Source organism: Bos javanicus, chromosome 20 (assembly GCF_032452875.1).
Source record: "Bos javanicus breed banteng chromosome 20, ARS-OSU_banteng_1.0, whole genome shotgun sequence".
NCBI classification, from domain to species: Eukaryota; Metazoa; Chordata; class Mammalia; order Artiodactyla; family Bovidae; genus Bos; species Bos javanicus.
In genome coordinates, this window is record NC_083887.1 from 9,018,717 (window position 1) to 9,040,044 (window position 21,328).

A 21,328-nucleotide genomic window follows, 5' to 3' on the forward strand; every position below is an offset into this window, starting at 1 on the left:
TAGTAGCCATGATAAGAAAGTAAAAAGAAACAGATGAACTTAATTTGAACATTATTTTTTATAACCCAATAAATAAAATGTTATTTCAACATTAATCAACAGAATAATTATTAATGAGATATTTTGCCTTTTATTCATTGAATTTTTGAAATCCAGTGTGTATTTTATATGTACAGCAAGTCCCAAATCAGATTATTCATATTTCATGTGCTCAAAAGCCACATGTAGCTGATGAGCACTTATTTGGACAGCACAGCTCTAAACCATCAGAGTAGCCACACAGAGCTTAAATCCACACACAAAGCCCTAGACATAGAGGTCCTTCTGTAGCAATTTTAAAAAACAAAATAAGTAGGATCCTAAATAGAGCCTCTAAGAGTTTAAAATTGAAGACTTCGTCATAAATTAGCGGTGTGAATTTGATGAACAGAGTTTACTCCTCTGTGCCTCGGTTTACAATAAGGAAGTGTGGTGGGGCTGGATCATGTGTAACAACCTCTTCAGTATTAACAATCATTGACTTCAGGTGAAGGAAGTCCAAATAGTTTTTCCTTCTGTTTATATTAATTATCAGAGCTCCCAAAGAGATCTTTCCTTTCAACCTTCCAAACTCGTCTATGACATCTGAGAGGTGGAAAATTGGCTAAAATTGACAAAATTTCAAAAACCTGTCTTTCACTCCAAAGCCAAAAAGTTGGATTTTCTAGAGAAACTTGAATATTGACTGGATATTTAATGATTAAGGAAACTTGATTTTTGCAGATATTACATTATAACTAAGTTTAAAGAGAAAAGTGCTTATGTTTGAGATATGTCCTAAAATAGGTATAGATGGAACAATAAGTTGTCATGGATATACTTCAAAATCATCCTAGTTGTGAGGTACCAGAGTGGGTGGGTATAGATGAAATAAGCTTCGTCATAAATCAAACTTGGTGTGAGACATGGAGATTCATTTTACTATTCTTATAGTTTGAGTATTTCCATAATAAAATTTTTTTTAAAAGAGAGATTTCCAGACTTTTTTAGGTTCTCCTACTGGCAGGATTTTCAAACGTCCCCCTTAAATACTGTGTATCCTTCATGGTACAAATGTACATGCCTGCTTCAACTTCAAGATTGCACCATTCTTATTTAATACTGTAGCAGAACAAAGCCCCAGGCACAAAATTCCCATCATAGTTTAAATATGTCTGGTGGTTTTAGTGGTAATATAACCTTGCCCTCTTGTCCTTCCCTTTGGGACAGGTTGAGGGTCAATATTTATAAGCAAAGCTTGTGCCCTCTGTGTGTCAGGAAGAGCCCCACACTCTACCCGAGCCACAGAGGGGCCCAGGGAGCACAGTGATATAAACACATGGACAAAGTACATTGCAAAGCCACAACAGTGCAGCTGCTCAACCTGTAGGCATCAAGATTTACTTCTGGCTGGCATCATGGAGACTATCTGCTGCAGGGGTAGGTAGGGTCAGAGGAGCGACTCAGAGGGAATGTGACCTCAAAGGTCGGTCATGAGGCCCGGCAGCTGGGACCCACAGGCAATGTGTGCGTATAGGTCACTTGTCGCCCTGGGTTGCCAGAGCACTGTCTAAATTTCTGGTGTAATGCCCTCTCTAAGTTCAGTGAGAGATTTCCAGCCCCTTCCTCTCCACCCTGCCCTTCTGAGCATCATGATGGATGAGGTTCCACCGCCATGGTGGATGAGGAGAATGAGGAAGCTACCTCCAAGTTTCCTCCAAGGCATTGTCTGGAGCTGAGTAGTAGATAGGCCCCATCTTGTAGGGCCAATCCTTTAGGTTCCCTTGCCTTACAAGCTGGCTCTTCTGGGTTCCACACCTTTGGGTGTTTGACCTCCCACCAAGAATTAAGAGCAGCCACTCCTTTTCACTCCCAAAGAATACCATTGCTAACGCCTGCATAAAACAGTGTCTACAAAGAAAGAGAACAGAACTCAGTCTGAGAATGTTTTCTTTTTGCATTTTCATCAGTCAAAGTAGTATTGATTTTAGGGTACCAACATATGGCATGAATGTTAATTTTAAGGAAAAGCTGGCACATTCAACAGGCTGAACCATGCTACTTTCTACACGTGTGATACTTGGCAATACAGGGCCAGATTTTCTTAAATGTCAGGCATTTTAAGAAGTGGTTTCTCAAAATTTAAAATTACATACACATACAAGACAAATGGAAATGCTATGGAGATGTTTTAGAATAAAATAAATTTGACCCCTGGGAGAAAAGTGAAAGAAAGTCAAAGTTGCTCAGTTGTGTCTGACTCTGCAACCTCATGGACTATTTAGTTCATGGAATTCTCCTGGTCAGAATACTGGAGTGGGTAGCCCTAGTTCCCTTCTCCAGGGGATCTTCCCAACCTAGGGATCAAACCCAGATCTCATGCATTGCAGGCGGATTCTTTACCAGCTGAGCCACCAGGGAAGCCCTGGGAGAAAATGAAGCAACAACTGACCAGAGGCTGTGAAAGACCATCAAACATCAGCAGAGTGCTGTTTTAACTTCTCTGCAACATATTGTAACCCACAGTGCGTTAAGCAGATGTAATCTGCAAAGAATGTCCAGTCTTTGGGGTGGATGGAGCCTTGACAGTTCTTGAGGATTCATCCTGTCTGTTGACAGAACTCACCTATTCTACCTAGTTCATTGAACAGGTGAGAATTACTAGTGAAAACAGTTTCCCCTGAGTCTTAGAACACTCCAGCATTCGGCAGTCCTCATGATCAGAACAGTCTGGTACTAAAATATATTGAGCCTGGAGTTCTAAACTTGTTTTCACTATTTCCCTTAACCACGTTGGTTTATCAAGTTCACCGCAAGTTCAGACCTGACTTTCTCATTGTCATCTACATACTCTTGGGGGTACTTTTCTAGGTCATCATCCACATCATTGATAAAGTGCTTCTTTACAGATTGCTCTGTCTCTGCTTATGAGTCTCAGTCCAGATTTTCATATCCCTATAACAAGGAGAGATTGAATGGTGTAGTTCCCAATAACACTGATAAAACAATGCAGAGGGAGGAGGCAATTAGGAGTAACACAAAGCTTTAAAGGGACCAGCACAGAGTTCCCTCATCCAGTGGGAAGGTAATCTACGGACCGAGATTCCAAACACTTAGACTCTAGAACTTTAAAACTCCCATATCCTCCCTATCCCTCTGTCAGATGGAAGCATTAATAAAATCTGAACAAGATAATGCCTGAAACACTCTCTCATGCTTAAAACATTCTAAAATTAATTTTCACCTCAGGGATTTTTTTTTGTGGGGACTAAATGTAATAATGGATATGAAAGTTTTTGAGAAAGTTGAGAATTATCTCAGTATGTCACCACAAAGTCACAATTCTCTGAATAGACCTAGATTTGTTTTTTATTCCTATTACAATGTTGAGCCAAGTTTAGGAGCTTATTTAATTTCAAGTGAAAAATGAAAGGTTCCATAGAAGGTAAAAAGATATATTTAAAGAAGTGGATAATTTAAGAATAAATTAGGTTGACCTTCCCAGAAATCAATTTTGTGATATGTGTTGAGACCTGAAAATTCATATCTTTTGACTAGGTAATTCTATTTCTGGAGAATTTAATTAAGGAAACAATAGAAACTCAACCAAGATTTATGTATGAAGTAGTCTATCACAGAATTAATTATATATTGCATAGAGATATATAGTAAATAATCAGTATTATAAAAGAAAATGTATTCATGCATAGTAAAAGACTGGAAAGAAACAGACCAAAAATATTACCACAGTTACTCTGGGTGGTGGTATTACTGATCATTTTCATTTTCTTCTTTAAACACTGCAGTATTAAATTTTTAAATGGTAATGAATTATATTATTTAAAGGTCATTAAAAATAAATTGTGTAGAGTTGCTCACCTTAATCTAATTCTAGTCCCAATTCATTTTATCTTGTAATCCGTCTTGATCAATAGCCAGCTTACCTAAACAGATTGCATGACTTTCTTCCAGTTTTTCTGCTAACCACCACACTGCGTGGGCTTTGTATCCTGTCATTTGCCAGCAGCCTAGATAGCGCTGAGAGAGCTGAGTCACCTGTCAGTTGTAAGGTATCTACATATGGTGCTCTCTCCTTCTTTGAATATCTCACACACTCTTCACATGAAGTTCAGAAAACAAGGATTGGCACAGAACTCATTTCTTCTAGAATAAGCTATACCAAGGGTCACTATATTATGGCTTGCTTAATTCTCCCTCAGAAGTTCTAAGGCAGGATCATTCTCCACTTTCGTTGAATTTTTCATCAATCCCTATAGAGTTGCTGAAACTCAAATGTTTTGAAATTATAGGTAATGCCCTAAACTCTAGATTGGCTTTGCTCACATTTTTTGTTATTATTAAATGGACCCAAATGAGTCACCTCTTACCAGGTGAGACCCTCAGTGGAAAGGTGTTTAGTTCTATCTGTTAGTCTCACCAGTTCTTCAATCAGGGCAAATGCAGATGAGCACTTGAAAGGGGCCATTTCTCAAGTGCCCCATTAAATGATGTTATCAAATGTACCCTTTTTGTAAGAAAGCCAGAGAAGATCAATAATCTAATAGAATCAACCCATTATTGGAGGGGGCAGGAGGAGCCAGCCCATCCCAACCACTCAAAGTCAAAAATCTATAAAGGACAGAAAACAGGCCATGGAAAAGCACTTAAAAGAACTCTTTCTTTTCCTAATCCTTCCAAGGAAACAGTCTTTACCCAGAATCTTCTAGATTCAGCCTTGTAGCATTCAGATTCTTATAACACGCCCATCAGTATCTTAATTGACTTTTTCTCACCACCTCATCAATTTGTCACACAATTCTTAGTCAACTTAGATCCAGTTATTTCTGCACACTTTTACATTGATTTAGAAAATGTCCTTCACACCAGTTTCTGTCTCTAATCATAAAATGTCATTTGCATTAGGATGAGTTAGTTTCATGAATGGATTTTTCTCCCATATGATTTTGTCTTTGATGGAGCCTCAGGCTCTGTAAACTTCATTCCAGACATTTTTGCAAAACAAGAGTTTTGGAGACTGCTTGCTCTTTAAATATATCTGCTTCTTTCTCCCTCTGTCCAAATCCTCAGAGTTGAAATCTTGGCTACGTTTGTATATGTGGTTTCCTTAAGTTTTCAATCTGACATTCAGTTCAATCTTTGTCTCCAATAGCATTCTCTCCAGTCAACCAAACTGTCTCAGACAGGTGTAGGTTTTTATAGAGAGATGACACACACCCATGTGAGTGTGTGCATGCACACACACAATTTAAATATGCCAGATATAACAGATATAATCCTGTATGTTTTATCTAAACATTGCCACTTTGATGATTCCATAAGAATTGCATATCTGGAGTTACTTGAAACTAGCCAAAATCTTTTTTTATTTGTCTCTTGAATTGGTCTTGTGCATTGCTTTTTGATGGTTTTTGCCCAGTTTTCCACTTTAAGTAGTTACTTTTGTGACTGATTTGTAGAAGATCTTAGATATTAATACTAGTTCTGTGTCCTGTGTTGCAAATATTTTTCCAGTTTGCCATTTCCTTTTTGAATGTTATGTGACTTCTGACATATGGAAATTTTTTCCTAATATAATCAAGATACTCCACTTTTCTAGTTCCTAACTTTTTGTTGTTATTGTTCAGACGTTCAGTCATGCCCAGCTCTTTGCGACCCCATGGACTGCAGCGCAGCAGGCTTCCATGTCCTTCACCATCTCCTGGAACTTGCTCAAACTCATGTCCATTGAGTCAATGATGCCATCCAACCATCTCATCCTGTCTAACTTTTAGCCAAGCATTTTGAAAGGTCACAGGTTTGAGGCAAAGACCTGTGAAAGTCATCTGATACCACATTCCCTGTCATGTCATTGAAAGAGCAGAGCAGGGGTTAGATCTGGGAGAAAGGATTGGATTTACATGTATTCTTTCAAAAAGAACCCCTTTTGAAACTCGAGGAATGGAAGTAGGAGGAAGGCAATGTGGGGAGGGGTGGGGATGCCACCAGTGCCTTTAGGAGAGTAATTTATGTGAACAGAAATTGGATGACTATTCCATAACCTTTTCAAAGTTCCTAAGCTTTGGGCTGATTTCAGGGGATTTTGGGGGGCTAATTCCTGCCCAGACTTGGGCAACCTGAATGATTCAGTGGCCCGGGGCTCCCTGGGGGCAAGGAAACCCTTTCAGTGGCTAGCAGTGTGGCAAGAGGTGAAAGTTGCTGCCTTCCCGCAGCTCTGACCAGTCCTCTGACACATGCCACCAGGGTACCTTCGCAGAGTTTCACACTTTGCTAGAATCTTTCACATGTTCTATCTTGCTTGATTATCTTTGCAACTATGTCAAATGAGTAGAATACACCAAGGTTTCCCACCCTCATTTTTACAGAGTAGAAGCAAACAATTTCAAATTGAACTGACTTTGCAAACTCACTCAGTGATTGAGTTATGAAGTAAGGTGAGGAGCACAGGCCACTACGAAGGGGCAGTGTGGCCAACTAGAAGGTATACAGGCAAAGAAACTGGGCACGTCTGCTATGAAATGCCAGCCCAGCCACTTACTTACTGTCTGACCTCAGGCAAGTAACTTACCTTCTGAGCTTCTATTTCTTATCTATAAAATGGAATAATGGTGACTGTCTTGCAGGATTGATGTGGGGATTAGGTGATATAGGATTCCATCTTCTTTAGGTCTTTTATCTTACTGGTTTGTATGTTTTTGAGGGCCTCCTTGAAGATATATGGAAGGAGCTGTCTATAGACATTCTGGAGACAGAGAGAGCACGGAGAGCCTCTGCACAGGGCTTGGCACAGAGCAGATGCTGGAAAACCCAGCTCCTCTTCCATCATGTGGAGAAGGAAATCGCAACCCACTCCAGTATTCTTGCCTGGAGAGTCCCGTGGACAGAGGAGCCTGGTGGGCTGCTGTCCATGGGGTTGCACAGAGTTGGACACGACTGAGCGATTTCACTTTCACTTTCCACTTTCATGCATTGGAGAAGGAAATGGCAACCCACTCCAGTATTCTTGCCTGGAGAATCCCAGGGACGGGGGAGCCTGGTGGGCTGCCGTCTATGGGGTCACACAGAGTTGGACACGACTGAAGTGACTTAGCAGCAGCAGCAGCTTCCATCATGCCAGCTTACAAGCTCCTGAGACCTAAGATGCTCCCAGAGGCTTTCCTCTGAGGGGTCCTTGTTGGCTTATAATCCCACCCCTCCAGAAGCCCTTTCCTATCATAACATTTAGAATGTTGCTGGCATTAAAGAGAATATGACTCACTAAAAAATAACAATTATTTGCTCAGTCGGTCATTGTATAAGTAGGCTCAATGGCTCATACATAAATGTAAATGATCCTGAAAGAGGATTATTGAAGTAAGAGTCCAGCAAAAGGCCTCAGGAGAGGCGAAGAGCAACAGTTAGCAAACCACTGCCTCAGGACCAAATCCGGCCCCCCACCTGCCCTTGTAAATAAAGGGTTTTTTCCAACCATACAATATGGTAGCCTTTAAAGTTAATGTAATTTAGTGATGTTTAATTAATATTTTTTCCAATTTTATTAAGATATAGTCCTTTCTCTCTCTCTTCCATTTCTATACATATCACCAATAAAGTTTTATTGGAACACAGACACGCCCATTTGTTCACATGGCAACTACAGCTGCTTTTGCTCCAACAGCAAGGTTGACTAGTTGCAATGGACTCCGTAGGCTTCACAGAGCCAAAAAAAATTTACTCTTTGCTCCTTTATAGTAAAGGTGTGCCAACAAGTGGTTTGTGAACTACCACTTTCAAGACGTGACCTTAGACATTATTTATACTCATTATACCTCAAGTACCTTATCTATAAATAGGGATTATAACAGTAGTGAATGAACAAGAGAATCCATGTATAAGCCTTGCATACAGTGAGTCCTCAGTTAACAATAGCTGTCATTATTAATATTTATGCCATTGATTTACAGCAAAGGCCCTTGGATAAAACCGTTACCTGTCCCAGGAACAAACACCTACGCATTTACCCTAGTTTCAAAGGTCCCCCATGCAGATATCAATAGCAACTAAAAGAGCCACCTTTTCTTGCCACAGTCATGTTTTCTTAAGAAGAGCCATTTCAATGCCATTAGCTCAGCTTCTAGGATGTTAAAAGCTTACGCTACCGTTCCTCCACACTTAATGTGGACATTTGGATCAGTATTACTATTTTCCAATAGGCTGTGTACCCTATCTGGGAGAGGGGGAATTGAATGAGGCATTTTGTTGGAATTAAATGTCAAGAGTACCAGCTGCTTCCTTCTAAAATTATGAGCTAGATATTCCAAAAGGTGTGAACCATCAATCAAAGTACATTGGAAGATTTTACATCTAGTTGTTTGTTGTTAGAAAATTAAAAAAAGATTTTTAAAGAAAACCAACCTTGACAAATGGCATTGAAATCCATTAAGGAAGCTGAGAAAATAGTAGTCCCACTTGTCTCCTAAATATAGTGGAAAATGCTTTCTCAGTGTAAAGAAGAAGTCTTGTCCTCGGTCCAATCAGCATATGGAGGTGATTTCCAAGAGAGAAGTGAAAAAAAAAAAAAAAATCCCGCAACTCAACCTTTCAGAAGTATCATAGTCATGCAGGGAGAAAATCTCGTACCCTCTTCCTCATTGTCAACCTTTGCAGGTTAAAAGAGCCAAGAGGACCCATCCCTGTGGTGGGGGTTGGGGATGGGTGCAATTCTCCAGCCCAGCTTCTTGCAAGGTGGCTAGGCCTGGGAGGAGAGAGATTAGGAGGGTCTGCCCACTTTCTCACCAGGTACAGCATGACCTATCCAGGATGCCTTCTTTTGTGGATTACCTGCACCCCAGAAAGGCCACTGCTATGGGCTGTATCTCATCAACTCAGCCTTGGCATGGAGAAGAATCTTCTCCTCACCCCCACAGCCCAAATCCAGGAGCCTGAGTGGGTGGTGGAAAGGCAGGGATGACTGTGAGTCACAGGGGTCCTTTCATCAGAATCCCTCCTCCACCCCACTCCCATGCCCACTCATGCTACCCTCGTTGTATAGGCTCTGTATTCAGGCAACTTCTTAAAGTAGTTCTTAAGCTTGAATGACCATGACAATCACCTACAGAGCCCTTCAAAAGCATCAATGCTTGACCTGGGGGCCCCACCCCTAGAAATCCTGATATAATACAGGTCTAGGGAGGGTGCTAGGCATTCCTTTTTTTTTAGGTGTGTGTGGGGGGAGTGCTACATATTCAAAACCTCCCAAATAATCCAAATCTGTTGACCTACTATGTGTCAGGCAGTCTTTTAGGTGGGTTGAACAGTGACGAGCATAGGCAAGGTACCTGGTCTCATGAAGCTTATGGTCCAGTGGAGAAGGTGGAGAATAAATAGATGAATGGCCAAGATATTTTCTAACACACTATTTTCCAGGTAGTACTTACCAGCAAAATAAAGCTGGGGCTGAGTAGGAGAGAGCTGGCAGATGGGGGGTTGTTAACTTTAGATTGTGTGTGCTTAGTTGCTCAGTTGTGTCCGATTATCTGTGACCCCATGGACTGTAGCCCTTCGGGTTCCTCTGTCCATGGAATTCTCCAGCAAGAATGCTGGAATTGGTGATTGTTCCCTTCTCCAGGGGATCTTCCTGACCCAGGGATCAAACCCAGGTCTCCTGCATTGCAGGAGGATTCTTTACCATCTAAGCCACCAGGGAAGCCTTTACATTTACAAACTTTAGATTGCATAACTTTAGGTTGACTTAAGTTGTTTTCATACCGTGGCTATTGTGAGTAATGCTGCAACAAGTGTGGGAGTGCAGATATCTCTTTGAGATAACAGCTTTGTGTTCTTTGGATATGTACCCAGCAGTGAAGTTGCTGAATTGTATAGTAGTTCTATTTTTAATTTCTTATGGAATCTCCATACTGGATGTACTTTTACTTCGTTAATACAAGACACACACAGAATAGAGCAATGCCTGTGAGTATGTGTACAGGTTTGTGTGTGTGTGTTTGAGGCAGAGAGGAAGAAAGTAAGGACATAAATGTGGTAATATCTCATTGAAGAAAAAATGAGAAAAACTGAGACGTTCCAATAACCTTCATTTCTGAATTTGGACAACTCCTCCCTACACTAATGTCCTTTTAGATTTTCACAGTTGAAATGCCTAAGGAAGGACACAAAACTGTCCAAGATATGAGTCTTGCTATTATTTCAATTTCCTAGACGAGTAATTAAGCCCTCGAAGGTCTGATCCACCGTGGCATTTTCCCCTCTTCTCTCTTTTCCTCCTTTGCCTTCAGCAGGGGAACTCTGCCCTCCGAGGAGGCTTTTGGGCAGTTCTGTCCCTGCAGCCACCTGACTCCAGCTCAGAACAGGAGCCTGAGAGCAGAAGCCTGAGAGTAGATGTGTGTTTCTCCCCCAAGTCAAGCCTTTTAACTGGCCACTGTAGCTGCTTCTGAGACAAGGAGAAATGGGAGCCATTTCTCCTTGTTTAATCTCACATCCTCTTCATGCCCAAAACTCAGATTTAAGAGACTGGAGGTTGATCTCCCAATAGATGTGCTACCAACAACATATGAATCCAATGTAATGCTCACAACAATAAAGAATCAGTGATGTTTGCTACTGCGAAATATTTCCACATGGCAAATTAATTCATACTGATTATGAACTGGCAACTAATGGTAATATTAATTTTATCAGAAGAAAACACAACCTAAATTCACATGTGCTCTTAAAGCCGCAGACAAATCTGTTTTAAAAAGCAAATATAGCCGTGGATAGTAGGAGAATCCGGGTCCAGCAGCAACTCTGTGATGGGTACCTCCGTGGCAATCTGTGTCATGCAGGGCACGATGGGAGAGAGAAGAGGATGAATCCTGGGCTGAAGACAGCTTACACATAGATTGGAAAAACAAAACCTACCCATGAAATAATTAGCTTAATTCAAGGAAAAACACTGTATTTAATTCACCCCTCCTTAAGATCATGCAATAGAATTTATCTTCTTGGGAGAGATAATTGGCTATAAGAGTAGCAACAGAAGTTACAGGAAGAAGCTGAATTTAAGTTCAGTCTGGAAGATGAGGTGGGTCAATAGAAAGAATATTCCTGGATGACCAACCAGTCTAATCAAGGGCAAAGAGGTAAGAGTTAGTTTGCCCCATGTAGAAAACAGTGAAAGAGTGTTCTCCACTGGGTTGAGGGGATTTTAGAGACAAAGGGAATTGAATTGGACCTGCTTATAAAGGACTTTGAAGGTCAGAGAGAGAGATTTACACTTGATTTGCTCTGTGTATCAGATGGGGAATATATTTAGCTACAAGCCACAGAACTCTGAATACATTTTCTTAAGCAAGTAAAGGATTTATTTTCTTAAATAACAAGAAATACAGCACCAAATGGATGCAGGAGTTGCACAGTGACACTTTTCCTCTTGCCTTCAGCCATACTTTGTGGAAGGCATTGTCATTAACCTTATCACTTCACTGTTCCAATATGACTGCTCCATCTCCAGCCTCGTATCCATGTTTCAGGCAGAAAAAAGAGACAGGAAAGGATAAAGTGGGTGGTTTCTGCATTAGGAGTGCAAAAGCTTTCTCAGAAGTTCCTAGCATCCTTTGCTTACATCTCATTGGCCAATACTGTGGCACAAGGCAACTCCTAACTGAAAGGATGTCCAGGAAGGGGAGTGTTCTTGCCAGGCACGTCATCACCATAAGAAAATTAGGGTGATGAATGTTCAGAAGATGGAATTAGCATTGGTATTAAAGAGATTTGGAAGAAAGGAGAAAAGTGATCTGGAGAAAAGAGAAAAGTGATCTGGAGAAAGGAGAAAAGAGATCTGGAAAAGTGGATGGACACTGTTGAAAGTAATCCTGGAGTAATGTGCTGGGCACTTAAACTAGAGTCCTAGGTATGGGAATGGAAAGAAAATGAGGTGCTAATAGTCACGTCAAAGGAACAATGAACAAAATGTTGTAAAAACCACCCAAGAATGAATGGTCAAGGTGGTTAGGTGTTGGCAAATTGACTTCTCGGTCCTTTTTTCTATGCAGAAAGTTAACATTTGGGGTGGATGAGAGAGAACTTATTAGAAAGGAGAACCTGATAAAGAAAAACCTCAGAATCAGAGACATGCTGAAGCAATAACAAATCCTAAACTGTATTACATTATATATTATTACAGATAAAAACAGAATAAAATCATTTTAAGACTAGAAAATTATTGCAATTTGAAAATGAATCACTTAAAAATGTTAGTGAGTACCAGTCATTGTACAAGTCAGAGAAGGCAGAGAAAAGTTTGGGAACTGGTCCTGACCTCAAGGGGGTCACAGAGCGGTGGGGAGGCAGATTGCTGCAGTACTCTGGGAGGAAGCTATATCAAGGGTGTGGGTACAGACTTGGGGACTGAGAGGAAAGAGGGACTAACTCTATCTGAGGGCTGGAGCACACTTTGTGCTTTGACATTTTATGATTTTGCAGTGGCATAAATAGAATGATACTTCTGGTCTGAAAGGAGCTTTTAAGTTAACTACCTCGAGGTTCCGGGGTGGGGAGGACTTGACATCGCCCACATCCAACAGTCTCATCCTTAGCGTCTTGGAGTTCCTTCTCAGTCCTGGGGAGAGAGCCGAGGAAAAACTCAGGGCTGGGCAGAATGGAGAAACTGGATTCATCATATTTGAGTGTGATTCTGTAATCACTGTGAATCCTGAAGTCAGACTTATCTTTTTGGGGAAATGAGACAGTCAGTTCAGATGCTCAGTCATGTCCAGCTTTTTGCGACCCCATGGACTGCAGCACAACCAGCTTCCCTGTCCATCATCAACTCAAGGAGCTTGCTCAAACACATGTCCATCAAGACGGTGATGCCATCCAACCATCTCATCCTCTGTCGTTCTCTACTCCTCCCGCCTTCAATCTTTCCCAGTGTCGGAGTCTTCTCCAATGAATCGGCTCTTCAAATCAGGCGGCCAAAGTACTGGAGCTTCAGCTTTAGCATCATTCCTTCCAATGAACACCCAGGACTGATCTCCTTTTGAATGGACTGGTTGGATCTCCTTGCAGTCCAAGGGACTCTCAAGAGTCTTCTCTAACACCATAGTTCAAAAGCATCAGTTCTTTGACGCTCAACCTTCTTTATGGTCCAACTCTCACATCCACACATGACTACTGGAAAAACCATAGCTTTGACTAGACGGACTTTTGTGGGCAAAGTAATGGCTCTGCTTTTAAATATGCTGTCTAGGTTAGTCATAGCTTTTCTTCCAAACCTGAACTTTCAAGATTGAATGTAGTTTACCTGTGGTTGAATGTAGTTTATTTGTGACTTTCTTCATGTGGTCTTTGTGGTTGCTTATACTTATTTCCTTGATGATACAAGCCTGGGTCATAAAGCTGCATGCCCAAAGTATAAACCAGGGTAAACTCTGCCGTTGGGTAAGCAGAGGAAGGCTCAGAGGCTCAGTGACTTATCCGAGGTCAGAGGTAAAAATGTGGGCGCCAGAACTCTAATTATTCTGCTGCCCGGGCATCAAAAGATGTTGGGCAGAAAAAGAGTCCAGGGAAACGTATAAAGAGAATTGTTCAGCTTTCAAAAGGAAGGGGATTTCAATACTAATTTTGTCTGAATATTTGCTGTTTGAAAGACAATATGCATTTTTATATTTTAAATGCAAGTATTTGAATAACTAAGTTACTCACAGTATATAATTGTATCAGTTGAAAGGGTATGTAATTAAAAGTCTCCTCTCTGTGCAGGGAGTTGTACAACTGAGCAGCATCTTCCTACAGACTGATGGAACTGTTCCTTCAGACTAGCGGCTAGACTTTCAAGCCTTCTGCCTCCAGCCATACAGTCTTTCTCTGGCGAGGCAACTAATACTACAAAATTCCTGTATTTCTTTCCAAAAATAGACTATGTGTACAAGTACATGGGGAGATGAGTCTATATATTTTATAAGTACATATATTTTCCAAGAATGGTTTTAGTGAGTAGAATGAATACAAGAATCAGCAATGAAGCAGGTCAATGAAAAAATCTTGAACTAAAAAGCATAAAGGAAAAAGGAATGACTATTCACCAGAAGGCAGGAAAAGAGCAGGAACCCGACCCATGTAAAAATAAAAAGAAAGGATGAGGTCTCAGATCCATCTGCCCATTAGGATGGGCATTTCCACAAAGCTAATGAGTATTTGCCTGGAGATCACGGAGCACTTGGTGCTGTTGAGTAAGCAGGAGAAATGGTGGTGGCCTGCCCTCCTGGGATATTGTTTGCTAGAATGGTGACATACTCCCTCAGAGGCCTCCCTCAGGCATGTGGTCACTGTCCCCTTAGGCATTTCCAGAGCCCTCCCACATTCATTCATTTCAGTGTTACAGGACATTCCATCTTCCAGGTCAACAGAATAGGGCACACACTGGCCAAAGATTCTGAGCCAGGATAAAGCAGAGGGGACCATGTTTTCTGGGAAGCACAATCCTAGTCATTGCCACACCTTCCCGAAAGCCCCTTCCTCACTGGAGATGTTCTTGGCAGTTCATTGATGTGAAGTTGGCTCAGGATCAATTGGAACAGGCCAAGTAAACCAGTCATTTCTTCTTTCAAGTAATGGCAAAATTCTGCTTGGGATCATAGAGCAAGAGCAAGCTAGAACATGGCACCTGCCAAGTAAATTCCCAAGCAGTTATTGAATCCCAACAATATATAAGGCAACAGGCATGTTTCTGACTTTCTACCAGATTCTGTTAGAAATACAAGCTACTCACCCACACAGAAAGGGGACTACCAGCACAGGACCCAGTCAATGAGTGGAACAAACACGATAGACTTCAGAAAAGCGGGAAATGTTCTTCCAACTCTGGTGGAAAGGCAAGTTTCACCTCTGAGTCTCCATAAAGCCTCCAATAGGTTAGGTTCTTTCCACCTCCTGCCCTGTAGAAACTTGGGACACTCTGGTTAATATCTTCAATGAAAGGTATCAGAAAGAAGATAGCTGGCTACACAGGTAGACTTCACAGAGTATCGGCTCCTGGTGGGACTGCCATGATTCAGGATTTGGTCAGCAGGCTTGCAGATTCACCAGTTCCATTTTTTAAGAGACTCCATTAATCAGTCTTGGGGGAAATGATTCATTCACAAGAGTGATCTATGGACCTAAATGTCAATATCAACCTATTAATTGACAAGGGGTAGGAGCATATTTTCTAGTCACCAGAATGATCTTCCCCACTAAAGGCAGAGTAACTTACATTTCAAAGCATGTTGGAGCAATTAGAGAAGACTATTTGCTGAACATGCAAGCAGGGCCAAAGATTAGAAGACCTGGAAGGATACAGTTTAACGCACAATCCCTGCCTCACAAAGTTCTTGCTGAATAGAATACACACAAAAACAAAAAACCTGGTATCGGCCATATATAACATCTCCCCTTTGGACAGAGCAGGAATTTAGATCATCAAATTCTTAAAAACATATATACCATATGTGTGTTATTGGATGCTTTCTAAAGATATGAACTGATTAGAGTGTAGAGTCTGGTCATCTTAACTACTGCTGGGTATTTCTCAAATATCCTCAATTATGTCTTTTATAATATACAGAAGGGCATTTTGTACGTTTCTTTTATATTTTTAAAATTAGTTTGAATTTATGCACAGAAAAATTTATTTCTTTTGCTCCATGAGTTTTGACAAATATGACAATTATGATACAAAACAGATTTTTGCTCCCCTTTCCACAAAACTATTGCCTTGAGTGACATTTTTGAAATAGGTTCCTTCCACACATGGCTAACTGCATCTATTATGTGTTGGTTCTTACTACTTTTGCTTGCCAGAGGGTCACATTTTCTGGTATTATCTACCGATTCTAAGGTCCAACAGACCAAATATGCTGTCATTTTCAGAGACAGACTAAATTCAGACTAAATTTTAAACATGCATGTATTTATTGGCTTAGCTAGGAGTGGGTATATCAAGTTTACTTAATTTATGAACATGAAATAATAAAATTTAGATATATTCTAAGGATACTCCAAAGAAATTAGGAGAAAAATTCTAACATTCCAGTTGGAGCTCCATCCCTGGGTGATATATTAGCTCTGAGAGTTGGGAGAGAGAACTGCTAAGTCATTATCTCCAATTCATTTCCTTCCTTTAAATGGGTCACGAGGACAGTGATAACCCTACATGCTAGCAGCTGTTCCAGTGTTCAAGTAACTAGTGCTTTTCAGAAACTAGATCTAGGCATTAAGCACTTTCCTAAATGAAACCCACATTCATTAACCTACGCAAGTTAGTAGCTGAATTTCTTGTTGTTTTAAGAAGGACTCTTTAAAATCATATCTATATCTATACGTAAATAGTATGTATGCACGCTCATTATGGACAATTTAAACAATGGAAAACAAAATTTGACTTTATGTTATGTCTTGGTGGTATTTAGTAACTTAAAAAAAAAACATTATGTGAGTTCAATTAACTATTGCACATGTGAATAGGTCTCATTACCAATTAATATTTTCTGACCAACCTAGGAAACTCAACTCATGCTATGGGCGGATAGATTACTTTTTATAATAAAATGAAAGGAATTCAGGTTTACAAACTAAACAGGGGACACAGGAGCATCCAGAAGGGCCCTGGGGTCTGGCTAACAGGCATCTGGTTCCCTCTTCTGGAGTCTCCATCTAATCCAGGGAGTGACAAGGCAGACCATTTATTTCTTGAGAACACAATGCTCTACCTGCCAGATGCATACAGAGATCCTTCTGTTCCTGCCAATATCGGGAACTCAAGACTGAATCATTACTTGCCAAACACCTGCAGATGAGGAAATCAGCAGTACAACCACATATATAGTAAGACAATTATGTTGAATCATCAGAATGTTTAATTCTAAGATTCAAAGTCTTTTTCTGCTACCACAAATTCAGAAAGAACCAGGTGATCCAATAAAATCCCATTTTGGAGGAGCCTTATAATAATATCCCTTTGTATGAATAGAGAGAGGTTGGCAGTCAATCCACGCATTTCCCCTCCTGCCTTCCTGCTATCCTCCCATGACTCCCCACCCTTCGCTGCTCTCACTGCTGCTTCTTATGCTTCAACTTCTCCACTTGCACCTCCTCCCTGCTTCCATCTTTGCTGAGGTCAGAGCTGCAGGGCTGACCACGTAAATACAATGCCACTCTCTCAAACTAAAAGGGAAGTCAGCGTCTCCAATAGGAAAATGTAATGTTTTCCAAGGAAACACTGGGAACCTTCAAGGAATAAAGAATATCAGAGAATATATTCTTTCACCAATTTCAGAATGAATAGAAATCAGTGTTGTGGAATGAGGATAAACAGATCTGCCCCTGGGATGCTGACTCAGAGTGACTCTTCTAATAGCATTTACTGGACTGAACTTCCATTCCAATGAGAACCACAAAATACCAGTAATTTTATCTGGGGGATATTTATATTTTGGTGCAGTAGGTGAATTCCCAATTAAAGGGCATTATTAGAAGAATTTTTTCCCCCAAAACTAAATGTAGTTTCTTCTTGGTTAAGCCTTGTATTTCTAATTGATCTTTACGGTTCAAAGAGGAGATTTTGTTTTTGTTTTTAAAATCCATTCATTCCCCATTTCCTCATTAACTAACTCTCATGGGTAACACCTGTTAGAGAAGACATCCTGAACCCCATTTTCCTCTAGAATAGATCAACCCAGTATTCTCCTCCTCAAACCATGTGCTTCGTGACTTACAGCCTGTTGGGTTTGGTGGCTGAGTATACATGGAAGAAAGCCAGGGACCTTAGAACATTCTTTGACTACAGCAATGAAAATGCATGATTATTCTAAGGCTGCTCCCTCTCCACCCTCACGTTAGTACAAAGGATAGACTGCTACTAACTTCCCAGACATTTCCTTGGGGTGGAAGAGTGAGGGTAATCACCCACTCCTGGTTTATGCTTCACAGTTTCAATCCAGGGGTCTTTCTAACTGCCACCTTTTGGACTTTCCAGGCACCTCTTTTCTGACTGAGTTGCAGAACCTTGTACCCTAGCATTAGTACAGCCAGGATTTAGGGCTTACCCTGAATCTGAGAGTCAATTCAGAGGATGATATCCTTGGGAACTGAGCCAAACAAAAGCACACGCAAGGTGTATATATTGGGTTCTTCCCACAGTGACTGCCTGAGAATTTATGTGTCCTCATGATCTGATTAGGTATGTCCTCCAAAAGTCACCTGCAGTCTATATAAATGTAAGATATAATAAAATTCAACATAAAAGTTTCCATATGGAGACTTTAAGAATAAAAGTAAGAACCATTCATTTCTTCTCTCATCCCACAGCGGTTTATTGATCACCTGCTTTGTGCCAGGCATCACGCTGGGGTCTGGAAACCAGCAGTGTATCCAACAGACCCAGTCTCTGCCCTCACAGGAGCAGGAGCTGCAAGAGCTGGTTTGCCAGTGTTGACTCAGCACTGCCCCAGTGTCTGAGACTTTGAGTTTGACATACAGGTCCTCTGTCTCTGGGAAAGTGACCTCTTATATTAGGCAGGGACAATTCCTCAGCTTCCCACAGACTGGCTAAAATAGCTCATGAGACCACCCCGTCCCCTTTGTCCCAACCCAATCCCCAAACCCTTTTGTAACCAAAGTCATCTGTTACGAACGTAAGACTTGAAGATATGTCCGTAATAGTAAAGAGCCATAGAGAAGGGATGAGAGAGTATCCTTACACTAGAAGGTTGATTCCCATACTAAGTAAATAAACTCATCCTGGTCTTTTCCATTGGCTTTTTTGAGTGTGTTTCACAGTGCCTGTTGGGACAAGACCAGCTCAAGGCAAATAGGTATAGCCTTGGTTGGAGGAGGCCCAAAATGCCAGTCACTATTGACCAAGAGCTTCAGCTTGGAAAACAGACATGAGGTCAGTTGGCTTCAATCCCTGATTACCACCTCAGGCCTCCCTTCCTGTTTATCCTTTCTTACCACGCGAGAGTACAGTATTAAACTGTCCAGTGTTAATAAGCTTTCACAAATACACCTTATTTTAAGTATCCAACAACCCCGTGGGGATATTTCAACCCCTATTTCACGGATGAGAAAATCAAACCTCCAAATTAACTTCCTCATTTTCCCACAGCTGCTAACACAAAGCCAGCGTTCAAACCCAGATCCTCAGGCTTCAAACCAATGCTCTTTGCATTCTCCCATAGCTGTCTACTTTGACAATTTCAGTTCTTTATTTTTGCACATTATTTCAGCACATCCTGGTAGAGAACTGGCTTCTAACCTGCTGTTTTTCTGGGAGCAGCCACAGACTATCAGCCAGAGGGCTTGCAGTTCCTCACCCCCTGGGCTGACCCATGCCTCTCTTGCCTCCTGCATGGGAATCCCACATCTTTCATGGATGCCAGTGGAGCTATTTTTAGAGATAGAGGGGAACGTGTAGGTTGCAAACATTCAGGTCTTTCGGAGTCTGTTAATATTTTTGCAGAGGCCATTCAGGGTTTTAAGTTGACTGATAAAAGGCCTCCTGAGGAGACATCTGTTCTCTGCTCTCCCCTTCAATACTCCCCATCCCTGATATGGACTTGGTTTTGGGGTGTAATTCTTTTACCGCCCACCCCCCTCCAGGGCCCTCTTTGTCACCTTAGATTGAAAAGACAGCTGACTTCTGTCTCAAGAAGGTCAGGAGGAAGCAGATCTAGTTCTCCTTGACCTCTGTAGGGATCAGCAGTGCTCTTTAAGATCTTTATGCAGGAAGGGGATGCTGCCTTACGAGTCTGGAGAAATGTTCATGGATGAATCTCAATGCTTTTCGAAACCTCTTGAGTTACAATTTTATTCTAGAGAGGGCAGACTACTATTTTAGAGGTGGGGTATATATATGCACAAGTCAGAAACTGGCGGGGGGGGGGGTGGAATTTTTGCCATATTAAAATAGGGAGGAAATTAAAATGTGCATATGTAAAACCTCTGAATTTGCAGACATAATTCTGCGTTCGTGTTAAAAATCACATCATCTCTTCAATAATGTTTCTTCACTTTCGTAGGTCAGTGGTGACAAAATAAAATTGCATTTGCCTCACCAGGGTCTACAGAAAATCACTGGTCCTCTCACCTCTGGAACCCTCACACTGCACTGCTCAGCAAGTGGTCATTCCCAGGGGCCAGAGCCCTGGGTGAATCCAGAACCTATCCCAGCCCTGTCTTCAGTGGCTCGAGGCCAGACCTGACTCCTGACCAGGCTGACTGGTTCTGTGAGAGCGTCTGCTGAGCAAAGGGGGCCAATCCCATTCAGGCCCAGAAGATCTAGGTAGCAAGGGCCTTTCTGGAAATGTGAAGTCAGCCATCTGGTTCTTTCCACCCGTACCCAAGCAAGGAGGCTACAAGACTGGCAAGGAGACATGTGTGAGGAAGCATGGCCCCTGGCTGAGATTCTGGCCCCAGAGGCTCTCCCAGACATGCCAGGGAAATCACAGGTACCACAGGAGTCACCAACACCGAAGACCAAGCTCTATGATGACGCCTGTGTGAAGGAAGAGACACAAGTGCAGTCTGAGAGACTCACAATCTTAGGATTTTTTTCCCTGATGTTGCTTCAGGTGGAAGAGTAGAATGCACAGATTGCCAACATGACTCTGTTAACACTGAAGTATATGCTTTTCTTAATCACACTGATCTTGTCTGCTCGATATACCCCAGCAGCCTTGCTGGGGGTGGATATTCAGATAGTCTGAGATCTGTAAACAGTAAAGTCTGCTCTCCTGTGTGGCCTGCAGTATCCCCATGCCCCAGCAGCAAAGGCCCTTAGACAGGGAGAGGCAGTGGAGATCAATTCACTTAGAGAAGAAATTATCCTAAAAGACATTTAAATCGCCATTTGGCAGATGCAATTGCATCTCAAGCTGAGAGAAGGTGTCCTAGTTCTGACTCCTGAACTGAGTAGAAGTGGGATTTCAGCAGTCACTTCATCTCTCTGGGCCTTGGTACTCTCGTCTTAGATGGGGAAAATCCCCAATGAATTCTCAGGTTTCTTCTCAATCCAGCCCGTTCTCATACCCTGCTCCCACCCCAGCCCCAGCCATGGTTTTGTGATTGGGTTTTCACTGGAGCCCTAGGGTCCCACTCCAAGAGGCCAGTGCTTTCTACATTAGTAACCGAGTTTGCAAGGGGGAAAAATGATATTTTAAACAGCCTTAGGATAAACGGGGATAGGTATTAAACAAACATTACTCTCTATAAATTGGTACTGACATCTAGCCAAAAATGTTAATGGAAAAAAGGGGATTTTTTTTTTAAACAATAA

General features: G+C 41.5%; 1 protein-coding gene across 2 annotated transcripts in view; it reads left to right on the forward strand.

Annotated features, from left to right (window-relative positions):
* Positions 1-21,328, forward strand: part of ZNF366 (zinc finger protein 366) — a 64,691-nt gene that overhangs the window by 20,874 nt on the left and 22,489 nt on the right. The window lies entirely within an intron of this gene.